Source organism: Gopherus flavomarginatus, unplaced genomic scaffold (assembly GCF_025201925.1).
Source record: "Gopherus flavomarginatus isolate rGopFla2 unplaced genomic scaffold, rGopFla2.mat.asm mat_scaffold_691_arrow_ctg1, whole genome shotgun sequence".
NCBI classification, from domain to species: Eukaryota; Metazoa; Chordata; order Testudines; family Testudinidae; genus Gopherus; species Gopherus flavomarginatus.
Window position 1 is genome coordinate 30,073 of NW_026115145.1, and position 13,737 is coordinate 43,809.

General features: G+C 40.7%; 2 long non-coding RNA genes across 3 annotated transcripts; both read right to left on the bottom strand.

Moving 5' to 3' along the window:
• Positions 1 to 4,083: 4,083 nt before the first annotated feature.
• Positions 4,084 to 5,328, bottom strand: LOC127042620 (uncharacterized). Its single transcript, XR_007771996.1, has 2 exons — positions 5,292 to 5,328; positions 4,084 to 4,252 (listed from the first exon to the last, which is right to left on the bottom strand). It is a non-coding gene; the product is annotated as an uncharacterized LOC127042620 (long non-coding RNA).
• Positions 5,329 to 9,673: 4,345 nt separating this feature from the next.
• On the bottom strand, positions 9,674 to 10,747 carry LOC127042621 (uncharacterized). 2 transcript variants are annotated; one of them, XR_007771998.1, is made up of 4 exons: positions 10,676 to 10,747; positions 10,530 to 10,584; positions 10,398 to 10,450; positions 9,674 to 10,122 (listed from the first exon to the last, which is right to left on the bottom strand). It is a non-coding gene; the product is annotated as an uncharacterized LOC127042621 (long non-coding RNA). The 2 variants fall into 2 exon arrangements; XR_007771997.1 differs by lacking the exon at positions 9,674 to 10,122 and having other exon boundaries at positions 10,341 to 10,450.
• Positions 10,748 to 13,737: the final 2,990 nt, after the last annotated feature.

Here is a 13,737-nt window from a genome sequence, read left to right on the forward strand (position 1 = left end):
GGTTTTGGAACCCGCAAAACCCTTGCCAGAAATAAGAATGTTCCTGTGGGGCTGGCTGCATCTGTTGCTGCTTTTAACTAGCTGTTTAGTGTTTGTACATCTCTAAAGCGTTTAATAGATAAAAAAGTTTTCAAAGCTAATTCTTGAGGTATTTCAAAAACAAAATTTTCCAGAAGAAAGGGTGGTTTTTAGACCAAAAAATAGCAGATACACGGGCACTAATTAAAAAAGTGGAAAGTGCGATAAAGGGGGAAGGAAGAGGCTGACTGCACATGAAACCTAAAAATGAAAAGAGGGGTAGGGAAAAAAATGGAAAAAATCTAAAATAGTAAGAAGGCTTTTGGCCAAAAACATAAAAAAAACCAAAGCTATTTTAAAAAACAACCCCCCCAACCAAGAAAGGGAAATAGACCCTCCCACCCCTTCTTCTTCTTCTGAAGGTCCAGATTCCCCCGCTCCTGATACACCACCACAGGTGTATTTGGAGCGTGTAAGATACTGGATAAGACCCCGAAGGAAGTTTAAGGCTTATGACTATTTTGAAGAATTTCGTTTTGCTAATTTGGACAGAGTAAAGGGGTTCACAGAAGCCATGGTGGCCATCGACATCGCTTTTCAAAATTTGCTAGATGATATTAATAATCAGGTGGGCCCTGAAGATTTTGTACACCTACGCTTAGATGTCCCGGGGATAAATCTCCCGCTTTTCTTTACGGAGGCCTTGGGAAAATTTAAACGACGTAGATTTTTTAAATAACATCGTTAATGTGTTGCAAAGTAACGCAGAGATTGTGTGGTCCGAAACTATACGCCTGGCTGTTACACTTATTAATAACAGGGTTGGTGGAGTTGGGTCTGTAAGACCTCTAAAAACTATTACGTGCAGTAAAATTTTTGAAAAAAAAAGAAAACATTTAATTGATTTAAATAACCAGGGTGACAACCTGTCTTTTGCCGGTAGCGTGCTGGGTCTTCTATCAGATAAAAAAGTTACAGATGCCCAGCTGTTAGAGGGGGCCAAACACCTTCATCAGGAATTGGGGTTTTCGGACCAAAAAATGATTAGCTTGACAGACGAGAGCTCTTTCGAAGTGTGCTTGGGGGTAGCTATTACCGTTATGTATTATGAAAATGAAAATTGGTGTTTTTTTACAACGGGGGGTGTACAGCCTTCCCACGGCCTTTGAATTTAACGGGTGTTTTTTCACCGGTGCCCCATTTGCTATTGCGAAAATGATTACAACCCGTTGCTTAAGGCAAAAGTTTAAATGTTAAAGTGTACCCTCCAAGAGGTTTGTATTTTCCCGTGTTACCATACAGGGTTGATGGTAAACTAATGTTTCCCCTCTGCGCCCTTTGTGCAGAAATAAAACAAAAGGACCCCTGCAGGCACAGTTAGGAGGAGAGGGCTCTAGCAGGGGCTTGGTGCCCTATAGAGTTGGTGGAGGCTTTAAACAAAGGGTACAGAATCGCTGAAAGTTATTAAGTCTGGCATTTTAGCCGCTCTTCGGATGCCCTGTTTTCGGACTACATTAAAACACACCTAAGACGAAACAAGAGGCCTCGGGGTTCCCTCACTGGTGTACGGACAAGTTTAAAAAAGAACAGTACCTTAAAGAGTACCGTGAAAAAGAAGGTGTGTGTCTGCGTCTTAAAAAAATTAAGGTAAACCCCGCAAAAAGACAAATCTCAAAGCTGTTTTTAAATTCCCTGTGGGGAAGACTTGGTCAGCGAACAAATTTGACTAATACTAGTATAGTAACAGACACTGACGAGCTCTTCAAGTAAGTTTTTGTACCTTATTACGATGTGTCATCGTGCGAGTTTATCGATGATGACACAGCCGTAGTGTCTTGGAAGTACGCAAAAGAACCCTACACCCATTCCAGCAACACTAAATTGTTTATAGCGTGCTTTACCACCGCTTATGCTGGGCTAGAGGTCGACCGCTTGTTAGACCGTTTACAGCAGCGGAGTCTTTATCATGATACGGATTCTATAATTTTTGTAAGTAAAGAAGGGGAGTGGAATCCACCCCAGGGGATTATTTACACATTGTGGAGTTTGTATCCGCGGGACCTAAAACATACGGGTACAAACTGTCCAGCGGTAAAACCTCTATGAAATTAAAAGGAATCACACTTAACTCAGGAAACACTGAAAAAATTAATTTTGAAAGCTTAAAAGAACTCGTCTGGGATTACCCCGCGGGATAGGACCCAAAAGAAATCGTAACACAGCAGCCAGGAATCGTAAGGGTAAAAAAACACTGGTTAATAGAAACAAGGACTCAAAAAAAACCCCAAGAAGTCATTCACGACAAAGGTTTTGGAGCATGAGCTTTCGTGGGTGAATACCCACTTCCTCAGATACATGCATCTGAGGAAGTGGGTGTTCACACACGAAAGCTCATGCTCCAAAACGTCTGTTAGTTTATAAGGTGCCACAGGATTCTTTGCTGCTTTTACAGATTTACGACAAAAGAGCCCTCGAGGAGCCTTTTAAAACTTTGCCGTACGGGTATTAATAATTATGAAAAACCACGTTTGTTCATCCCTTTTACTTTTTGCTCTGTCGTCCCTCAAATTCTGGAGAATCTTATTTTATAAATCAGTTGGTAGAAAATGGTCAACAAACTGTTTTCATGTATGCCTGAAAATATTGTGTGGTATTATAGCTGATGGTAACCGCTGTATACAGAGTTGCTCCAAAAATTTTCATGTATTACATTTTTGAAGATTACCTAACACATTTAATGATGACCATTTATTTCGTAATAAAGTGAATGTGGTTGTTATTGATGATCTAGTGGAGTCTGCTTCTGAAAGCGCTGAAATTGAAAAAGCCTTTACAAAATACGTACACCACAAAAAATTAAGTATTCTGTTCATTGTGCAAAATATGTTTTGTCAGGGAAAAAAGCCGTACAATTAATTTATATACTAAATATATGGTTCTTTTTAAAAACCCCCGCGATAAACTACAATTTTTTTGGAGGCTTCTGATCACGGTACCAAAAAACCCTTCGCGTATCTGCTGGTGGATTTAAACGTTCAGCGTCCGAAAACCTCAGGTTAAAAACAGGTCTTTTCCCCACAGACCGGCCCTATGCATACTCCTTTAAAAAAAACCATAAAAAATAGTTACGGCTTCTGACGACCTAGCAGCGGCCATCTCAGAAATAGAGCTTAACACTTTAAAAGGAAACGTTCCTCTAAAACCTCGACAAATAAGCATCCTTAAAAAAAACCCGAAAAATTATTAAAAAGCTAAACGATAAAAAGCTATCCCTAAAAAGAAAAAAAGCTTATTGTAAAACAAACCGGTGGCTTTAATGGTCGTTTGTTAAGCTTTGCACTCCCCCTGCTGTCAAGCCTTTTAATTAACAGGTAACGGAACACACTGAAAAAACTGTACCTCGTCGGACTTCTAGCGGTGAAGAATATACGTGAACCACAACCACTCGCCAATTGGATTCAGAAATGAAAGACATTCTTCAAAGAACCGGTTTATCCGACTACGAAAAGGCTAAACTCTACGAGGGGGTCCTGCAAAGATACCTGGTATTGGCCAAGCGTGGTGAAATGGAAAAGACTAAAATAAACCTCTTTTTTTTCCCCGAGCAAGAGCAAGAGCAAGAGGAGATTCAACCTCCTAAAGTTCAGGGAGGTATATCGGACTTTGTTATTCTGGAGGTATTGGAGAGGTAAACCCTCGTTATAAAAAAAAGCTGAAATATTGTTAAATAAGCTTAAACAGCGTAAAGATGTTTCTTCTTGGGCTGATAACTGCCGCTTGTGTACCGGGGAAAAGCGATTGAGGGGTCTCACATGCTTGATATAGTCAGGGGGTAACCGGCTCTTATTCTTTCGCTAACAAGAGGACTCCTAAACGGTGGCATGTTTTTATGAAAGCCTTGGCAGAGCTAAACGTGCCTAAGACCGTCGTAGGGCATGTTACCAATAAACAATTTTTAGAGCGCCAAAAAATAGGGCTAAAGCCTGTCAAGGCCACAAGTAGAACCACCCCTTTTAAAAACGTCCCTGTTAAAAAACGAAAAATCGACTGGTTAAAAAGGTAAAATAAAAGACGTAAACAAAATTTTATTGGTGCACCTCTTTAAACACACGAGAAGACAAACACGTTTGAACATGTTGAAATATGTTTAAAACAGGTCTGGGCATGCCGGTCTTCTTCCTTTTACAAATTGCACCACCAAGCGGTCATTTTCTGGTAAATCATCTGTGTACAACTTTAAAATACAATCAAAAGATAAACCCTTATTACGTTGTTTAAGAAAAAAATCCAATGATAACCGCAGGTTACTGCTAGGAGGTCCTGAAGTTGTCTCTGATGAAACACAACTTTATCACAGTTACGGTTTAAAAAATTCATAATAGACTTAGGGAAAAAGTTACTGTCTTCGGAAAAACCGCAGGAGTCAAAAACTCGCCGGGCCCCCGTTTTGGAAAATAAAGGGCCAACAAATGTTCCCCGGGTAACTTATGGGGGTGGATGTTAACAATATGCCCCAAAGGTCTTCCGGACTCAAAACCTTTCGAAAGCAATCGCTAGAAAAAGCATCTAAAAAAGAAGGGTCCTTTGATAAAATATCACGTAGCTGCACGGTGTGCATGATTACATATAGTTAAACAGAACGTTTCTTCTATGATTTACTTCGAGCACGTTATCAAAAACCCCATACCCTATCATGTTAACCGTAGACGGCAAAGCCGTTGCAAACCGAATTTCCGCTCTCAGGTTTCCAGTTTTAATTAAAGAATAATGATCGGCGGACTCCTGATATGGGGTCAAATCAAAGGCGTACAGCGTATAGCCCTGGGCAAATTCATCGCCGGTTCCATTTTCAAAATCGGGTTGTAGGGGATTTGCTGGCACCTGTTCGCCATCCACATACAAGGCCACAAAATTAAGGTTATAATGTTTAAAGTTAAAAGGATTTTTAACGTAGCTGCCGCTGAAGGCGTCGTTATCTATAAAACCTACTACTAGCTGCTTGAGTAGCTGTCCTAAAAAAAGGTTTTCCTGGTAACTGACACGACTGCCGGCCGGTATGCTAAACACCTTTATGCTTACCCGGTCTACGGGATACTTAGCGTTGACAATCATTAAAGCTTCGCCGTGCCCCAAACGAACCTCCAGGGTTACTTTTGCACGATTTAAAAGCAAAGAAACCGAAATAATGTGTACTTCATAATTCTGGTTTTCAATCCCGCTCATAAGGCAAAAAACATCTTTGCAACTTGTTAGTTTAATTTTTAAAACTACACCGTTTAGCAGTAGATTTTCTTTAAAAAAACAAATTGCGTAGCGAGGCTGTCGTGGCTTTTCGTTTAAAATTAGCTCTATTAAGGCTCTCTAAGGGTAACAATTGTTGCTCTAGCTATTAATACGATCGCCTAAAGTAACATCCAGCTGGTTAAAAAGAGTGGCGATGGGGTAGTCTATTCGGGGCACCCGGGCATCATCATCAATGTCCGACCAGTCATCTTTTATCACCTTGCAGCACACGTACAGTAGAGTGTTGTTAAGGTCTAAGTAATGATCCCCAAGCCCCGTAATAAAAAATTCAAGAGGTGCATTTACCCTAAAAGCGGTCAAAGAAGGTACCTCTACATAAAAGTTATTTTAAATACTGGTTTTTGTAGGGGCTATTTGAAATAAATCCAGTTCCGATTTTGGTGCATTCGTCAGACCCACAATGAATAAAAGCCATTTTAAAATATATCCCTTTTATCGCGGGAACGAAACGCTTCCTCTTCTTAGGAGGCCTTTTAGGTATATGGCTAAGACGTCTTCCGACAGCTTTTTTTTAATGGTCTATATGGTACCTTAAATGGCTGGCGCATCGCTGCTCTTTTTCTTCTCATTACCACTAAACCGGAACCTTCCTGTGCTCCTGTTTTGTTTTTAACTGCGCTAGACACGTGGTTTACGACATTTTTGGTTATATTTTTTGCGGCTGTTTTATGTGGGGTTTAATAATGTAAAAAACCTCTTTTTAAAGGGGACACGACTTTTCTAAAAAGACTGCGAAATATGCCTTCTAAACCTATCCCGTACAAAACGAGTAATCCTTGATATCCTGCTAAGGCATAGCCAGCCTGGGCCTTGTAGTAGTTTCTATACAAAAAGGGGTCTCCATAGTTTTTCTTAGTCACAATTCTCCAGCTTCTTGGGGGCGCAAATATAGTTTAACAATTATCTTTCCAAAACTAAATGAAGCGCGCTTATTTTGATCCGTCTTTATTTCAATAGTAATGGTTCTGATGTGCTGCTTACTTAAGGGAACGTAATGCGGTTTGTCATACATTATTGTAAGAAATTCGTTGTTGCTACCGCGGATGGGAACGCAGCGCAACAGCGGCACATAGTAGTCCCCCACTAACTGATGTTCCACTATATCCGTGTACACGTATAAAGAGTTAACCACCCCGTAATGTCTGCGGGGTACTATCCTACACGGATGATTTGAAAGCATTCCCAATATTGTTGCCAATTTACCCACTGTGGAAAAAAACTACTTTCCATCGTTTGGTTTTAACTGAACGCTTCTAGTCACAGGGTTGTAAATAACGTAGGTATTTGGTTTTTCGGCATCTTTGTCTATATTCGTGATGATTTCTATTAAATGGTGAATGATTGAATAATAGCCGGAATCCATGTTGTAGGTTGGAATTTTTTTCCGAGGCTAAAGTAAATGCTGTTTCGTAAAGAAGCGTGTTCCAAAAGTGACAATAATAAATTTCCGATAAAGCGACATCCCACCGCCTTATTAAATTTAAAGGCTTGGCTAGTTTTATTGTAAAATTGGAACTAGTATTTTGAGGAAAAACCCCCGCTCAGGCGTTGCTTGGTAAGGTCATGTAAAAACTTTTTTCAGTCATTTTTTTATTAAAGGTAGTGCACTTGAGACGCTTTAAGCCAACTATTAAATTTCTTAGGCCAGCCTTTCCATTTTACAAAAAAAATTTGTTTATTCCCTGACCTTTTTCTGCTAAAAAATTTTCTACCCTGTAAACGCAGTCCTCGTTAGGGTTTACTTTTTGTAAGTCTTCAGGATAAGAAGACCGCACGACTTCCTCCCCTTCATAATCTTGTAATGCATACACCTGTCTTTGTCCTCTTAATAAAACCCCTGAAACGATAAATATTTCATCGGTAATGGTTTGCTGATTCCCCTTTTCAACAATGCACTTTGTTTTAGATACTATTTCTTGATCCCCTTTTTTAGAAATCACACGTTGCGTCTTTATTTTAAAATTACCCCCGTAGACGGTTTTCCACAGGCTTAGCGCTTTAGCTTGTGTCAGGTCAATTGGGCGTCCTCTGTGTAGTTCTGTGTTAATTTCTGTTGTAACCGTCTATGAAGACCCGGCATGTCCAGACCTGTTTTAAGCATGTTTCAACATGTTCAAACGTGTTTATCTTGCGTGTGTTTAAAGAGGTGCACCAATAAAATTTTATTTACGTCTTTTATTTTACATTGTTAACCAGTCGATTTTTCGTTTTTTAACAGGGACGTTTTTAAAAGGGGTGGTTCTACTTGTGGCCTTGACAGGCTTTAGCCCTACTTTTAGACGCTCTAAAAATTGTTCATTGGTAACATGCCCTACGATTGTCGTAGGCACGTTTAGCTCTGCCAAGGCTTTCATAGAAACATGCCACCCTTTAGGAGTCCTCTTGTTAGCGAAAGAGTTAAGTGTGATTCTTTTTAATTTCATAGAGGTTTTACCGCTGGACAGTTTGTCCCCGTATGTTTTAGGTCCCGCGGACACAAACTCCACAATGTGATCATCTGGGGGTATTTCGCTAGTTAAATCTCCTAAATAATCCAATGGGGTGGATTCCACTCCCCTTTTTACTGTACCCTTTGTTTAAAGCCTCCACCAACTCTATAGGGCACCAAGCCCCTGTTAAAGCCCTCTCCTCCTGATTGTGCCTGCAGGGGTCCTTTTGTTTTGTTTCTGCACAAAGTGCGCACAGGGGAAACATTAGTTTACCATCAACCCTGTATTGTAACACGGGAAAATACAAACCTCTTGGAGGGTACACTCTAACCTTGGCAACGCCAAAGTACTGGCAGATATCCCCAAAACCCTCATACACAATAACGGGATGTCCTACAGGATATTGATTAGTTTTGTTAACAAAAGGGTAGAGGTTGGTAAAATCGTAGTAATGAACCGGCTCCCCGGGCTGCGGTTTGTAATAATGGTAAATGGCGTTTGTTCTAGCACCGTAAAGGGCGTCTCTAGGAACCAAAGGTTGTGGCAGCTTTTTTTCTCGTAAAAAATTTTCCACCTGGTTATCGTTTGCTAGCATAGTCCTTACCTAAAACCCCTGGCTTTTTGAAAATTCAGCCTTAATGATGGTTCTGTTGTACAGCTGTCCGTGGGTTGCCTTAAGCAACGGGTTGTAATCATTTTCGCAATAGCAAATGGGGCACCGGTGAAAAAACACCCGTTAAATTCAAAGGCCGTGGGAAGGCTGTACACCCCCCGTTGTAAAAAAACACCAATTTTCATTTTCATAATACATAACGGTAATAGCTACCCCCAAGCACACTTCGAAAGAGCTCTCGTCTGTCAAGCTAATCATTTTTTGGTCCGAAAACCCCAATTCCTGATGAAGGTGTTTGGCCCCCTCTAACAGCTGGGCATCTGTAACTTTTTTATCTGATAGAAGACCCAGCACGCTACCGGCAAAAGACAGGTTGTCACCCTGGTTATTTAAATCAATTAAATGTTTTCTTTTTTTTCAAAAATTTTACTGCACGTAATAGTTTTTAGAGGTCTTACAGACCCAACTCCACCAACCCTGTTATTAATAAGTGTAACAGCCAGGCGTATAGTTTCGGACCACACAATCTCTGCGTTACTTTGCAACACATTAACGATGTTATTTAAAAAATCTACGTCGTTTAAATTTTCCCAAGGCCTCCGTAAAGAAAAGAGCTGGTGATTTATCCCCGGGACATCTAAGCGTGGCTGTACAAAATCTTCAGGGCCCACCTGATTATTAATATCATCTAGCAAATTTTGAAAAGCGATGTCGATGGCCACCATGGTTTCTGTGAACCCGGTTACTCTGTCCAAATTAGCAAAACGAAATTCTTCAAAATAGTCATAAGCCTTAAACTTCCTTCGGGGTCTTATCCAGTATCTTACACGCTCCAAATACACCTGTGGTGGTGTATCAGGAGCGGGGGAATCTGGACCTTCAGAAGAAGAAGAAGGGGTGGGAGGGTCTATTTCCCTTTCTTGGTTGGGGGGGTTGTTTTTTAAAATAGCTTTGGTTTTTTTTATGTTTTTGGCCAAAAGCCTTCTTACTATTTTAGATTTTTTCCATTTTTTTCCCTACCCCTCTTTTCATTTTTAGGTTTCATGTGCAGTCAGCCTCTTCCTTCCCCCTTTATCGCACTTTCCACTTTTTTAATTAGTGCCCGTGTATCTGCTATTTTTTGGTCTAAAAACCACCCTTTCTTCTGGAAAATTTTGTTTTTGAAATACCTCAAGAATTAGCTTTGAAAACTTTTTTATCTATTAAACGCTTTAGAGATGTACAAACACTAAACAGCTAGTTAAAAGCAGCAACAGATGCAGCCAGCCCCACAGGAACATTCTTATTTCTGGCAAGGGTTTTGCGGGTTCCAAAACCCGGGGGATTAACTTCTTCACCCTGCTCAAACCACGCGTAAACATGGTTGCTTCCACAGAGTTGTTTGTTTTTAAAGCTAATTGTTTTGGGTCGGGGAGGCAAAGGTCTGTTGAAAACTAGGGGCTTTAACTCCTCTGCCTCGCTTACCATGGTTCCTGGAAGTTGTAGAGGTAGCTTTGGGTGGTTCAAAAGCTTGGGGGGGGGTCTGAGCCCCTTTCCCCCCCTCCCTGAAAACGAATGCTGTTTTAGAGGTAGACTTTTTGGCCTTTTTTAGTGCCGGCTGGTTTTGTGCAATAAGAGATTTGGACGCGCAGGGCTGTTCAAAATCGCTGTGCTTAATACCCTTGCTTCCAACTGCAGCTGCCTCAAAGGGAAATTTCTTGGCCTCTTTAAGCGCGCTCACCTTCAACATTTCTTCTTGAGGAATAACGCTTGATGAGTCTGCCGATACACATAAACAGAATGTTTTTTAGCACGGCTTTTTTTTAACTAACAACAACAAAGCTGTTCCCCAAAAATATATATTTTAAAAACGTTTTTGCAATAAGCGGGCTAAAAACCGCGTTTAAATTATAGTTTACACCACGCAGGGGCGGTAGAACGGCAACTTTTGTACAATAAAAGCTTTAAGGGTTTTCAAGCCCCTAAAATGCACACTATTTCCAACATCAGATTTTTTTATTTTAAAAAACACATATTTGAAAAACAGTTCACACCTTCTTCTGTAATTTCAGGAAAACTATTGGGTGGTTTTGACTTCCATCTTGTTCTAAATTAAAAAAATAAATTTTTTAAAACCTTTTATCTTAAAAATAAATTATTCTTGTGTAGCATATTAATTAGCTTACCAAAGTTTAAAGCTTGTAGCGCGGCATCTGGAATGTCAAGAAAAAAGGCCTCGTCCTATTTAAAAGAAAAAATATTGCCTTTTAAGTGAGCATAACGCTAGTATAATACCTTGACGACCCACGCAAATTATAGTAAGGTTTCTTACCATGTGGTTGCTCCCCATAACGGTAAAAGTCTTGTATTAGCAATATTTCTTTAACAGTCTTGTTAAGTTTTTGTTCCTCTATTTATAGGTTTAAACCTGTTTTTAAAAAAAGGTTTTGCCCTCCACCCCCCCCAAAATTAATATTTAAAAAGGCGTTTCTTTAAAAAAACAGGGTGCGTAAAGGGCACTTTTCTAGGAAAAAAGGCGGGTGTCGGTCCCCAGACTGCCAACATGCTTTAGCTTTAATGGCTAAAAATGTTATTTTTTTATAGTAAATGTGTTTAAACAGTTAATAAAAAGCCTTTTTTAAATGGTAATGTACCCATTTACACCCTTGTAACCAAAAACTTTTTAAAAACTGCAACCTGTATTTCTTTAATTTGTTTTATGGCCTTAGTTTTTAAAACAAAACTGCTAATTTAAAAATAAACCACGTTAAACTTTTACACAACTTATTTTACATTGTTAGTAAGTTAAAAAAATTATATATTTCTTTAAAACATATTTTAAAACGGTATTTAGGTTTTGTTACAGGGTTAAAAAAAAAGCCGAAGGCTCTGGCTGTTTAGCTAAGAGCGGAGGGGGAGTTGTCTTAGTTGGTTTTTTAAAAAACGCGGGAAGGTTTTTGGCTACACACTTTAGCTTTTAAACTTTAATGGTTAAAAAGCTTAGTTTTTATAGTAAATTAGTATGCTTCTTAATACCTGTTTTGGGGGTTCTTTTGCTTTAAAAGAAGACCTTGTTATGTTTTGTTCTTTTTTTTTAAATTTACTGACTTACAGAGGCTGTTTTTGCTAAGAGCTGCTGCAAGAGCCTGCTGTTTTTACTATAAAATGGCCCGGGTTAGCCTAAAATTAAAAAAAAACAAACCTTTTTTATTACAGCGCATTAGTTTTATCGCACTAAAATGTTTTTGCCCACTTCCATGTTATTAAAACACCTATGCCTAAATAAAGGCTATGGGTCTTCAGGTTTCCTTTTCAACCTTATTTGTTAAAAAGTGGGGAAAAAAGCAATCTTCTCTCTAACCCGCCGGTATCCTAAATATGGGGACTATAAACCGCCTGTTACTAAAAAAAAATCTAGGTTGCTTCTGCATAATTTTTTATTACAACACATACAAAAGGGTTGTGGCTTAGGTTTGTCTTTCGAGTCATTATCCCTTTGCAAAACTTAATGTAATTGTAACTTGTGTTTGTTAAAAAGTTTGGGAAAGAAGCAGCCTTCTTATCTCTGACCCACTGCTCACAGAGGCTTCTTTACTAACAGGTGCTTTGCCCGACTTTCACATTGTTTTTACTAAAAAAGAAAAAAAAAACCAATTAGTTTAAAACCTAGGGAAAAACTTTAAAAAAGGGTGTATTACGAAAAGCTTGCGCGTTTTAAAAACATCTTTGTAAAAGGGCTACTTGGTGGGAAAATGCTGCGGGTCTGTTTCTTTAGATAAGAAAAAACAGATAATAGGAAGGGTGGAAAGAGGGGGAGCTGGCTCTTGCTTAAAGTCTTGAGACACTAGGTTTGGTTCAGGAAAATGAATTCTATGACGCTGTTGTAAAACTACCTCTGATTGGTCCGATCCAAAGGCGGTGATAACGAGGCTAAGAGGGTTTGAACCCGGAAAGCTGCCTCATTCTGCAGAAAGACGGGAAAAGGTAACAATTCTATCTCTTTCTCTTTAATCCTACCATGTGTTCTCTATTTTTGCTCTTTGCAAATTGGACTCTCTCTTCGCTTTTCTTGTCTTGTAAACCGCCCTGATTCTGAATTCTTTTTTACCCTGTGCTTACTAAACAGACTCTGCCTGCTTCTCTCTCTGTCTCATTCTGATTCCGCCATGTGCTGTCTATCTTTGATCTTTCTTCTTAATCTGCAATGATATTGAATAGTCTAAATACTTTTTTACCCCGTGCTTACAAAACAGGCTTTGCCTTTGTCAATTTTCCTTTTAAACTTCGTTTTTCTTAATCTACATTGGTATTATTTAGTTTTAATGTGTTTTATTTACTAAGGTTAAACCAAAAAAGCTACCTGGTTTTACAAAAAGACTGCAAAGGTAAACTTTTTTTAAGTTTACCGTAAGCTTTATTGTATTTTTCTTAGACACTTTTTAAAAAAGTTTTTATGCTGTGCTTACCAAACAGGTTTTGCCTTAGAAAATTCCCTTTATAAACCTAGATTACAATATTATTTAACTTTTTTATTAATACACCCTGATATTTAATACACTTTTTATTCATGTCATCAAGCACAAAACTACACAACACTTCCCCTAGTCAAACACATACACGCCCATTTTTTTCAGAATAGTCTACGGAGCCAACGGAAATGGAGGGTGGGAAGCCGGACATAAGCCCTAAAAGGGCCGTGGAAACGTGTCAAAATTGCATGGTGATGAGTACTATCGAGCTTATTACTACTCATGGTTCTCCGGGGCCACGGTTGGGGCCCGCAGGGGTTGAGACCCTGGAGCTACGGTTGGGGCCCCAGGGGGTAGGTCCCTATTGCGGGGTTCGGTCCCAAAGCGGTTGGGCCCCTAGAGCTGGGGTTGGGGCCCCCAGGGGTTAGGCCCCTGGAGCTATGGTTCGGGCCCCCAGGGGTTGGGCCCCTGGAGCTATGGTTCGGTCCCCCAGGGTTTGGGCCCCTGGAGCTGGTGTTGGGGTCCCCAGGGGTTGGGCCCCTGGAGCTATGGTTCGGGCCCCCAGGGGTTGGGCCCCTGGAGCTGGTGTTGGGGCCCCCAGGGGTTGGGCCCCTGGAGTTGGTGTTGGGGCCCCCAGGGGTTGGGCCCCTGGAGCTGGTGTTCGGGCCCCCAGGGGTTGGGCCCCTGGAGTTGGTGTTGGGGCCCCCAGGGGTTGGGCCCCTGGAGTTGGTGTTGGGGCCCCCAGGGTTTGGGCCCCTGGAGCTATGGTTCGGGGCCCCCAGGGGTTGGGCCCCTGGAGCTTGGTGTTGGGGCCCCCAGGGGTTTGGGCCCCTGGAGCTGGTGTTGGGGCCCCCAGGGTTTGAGCCCCTGGAGCTTGGGTTCGGGCCCCCAGGGTTTGGGCCCCTGGAGTTGGTGTTGGGGCCCC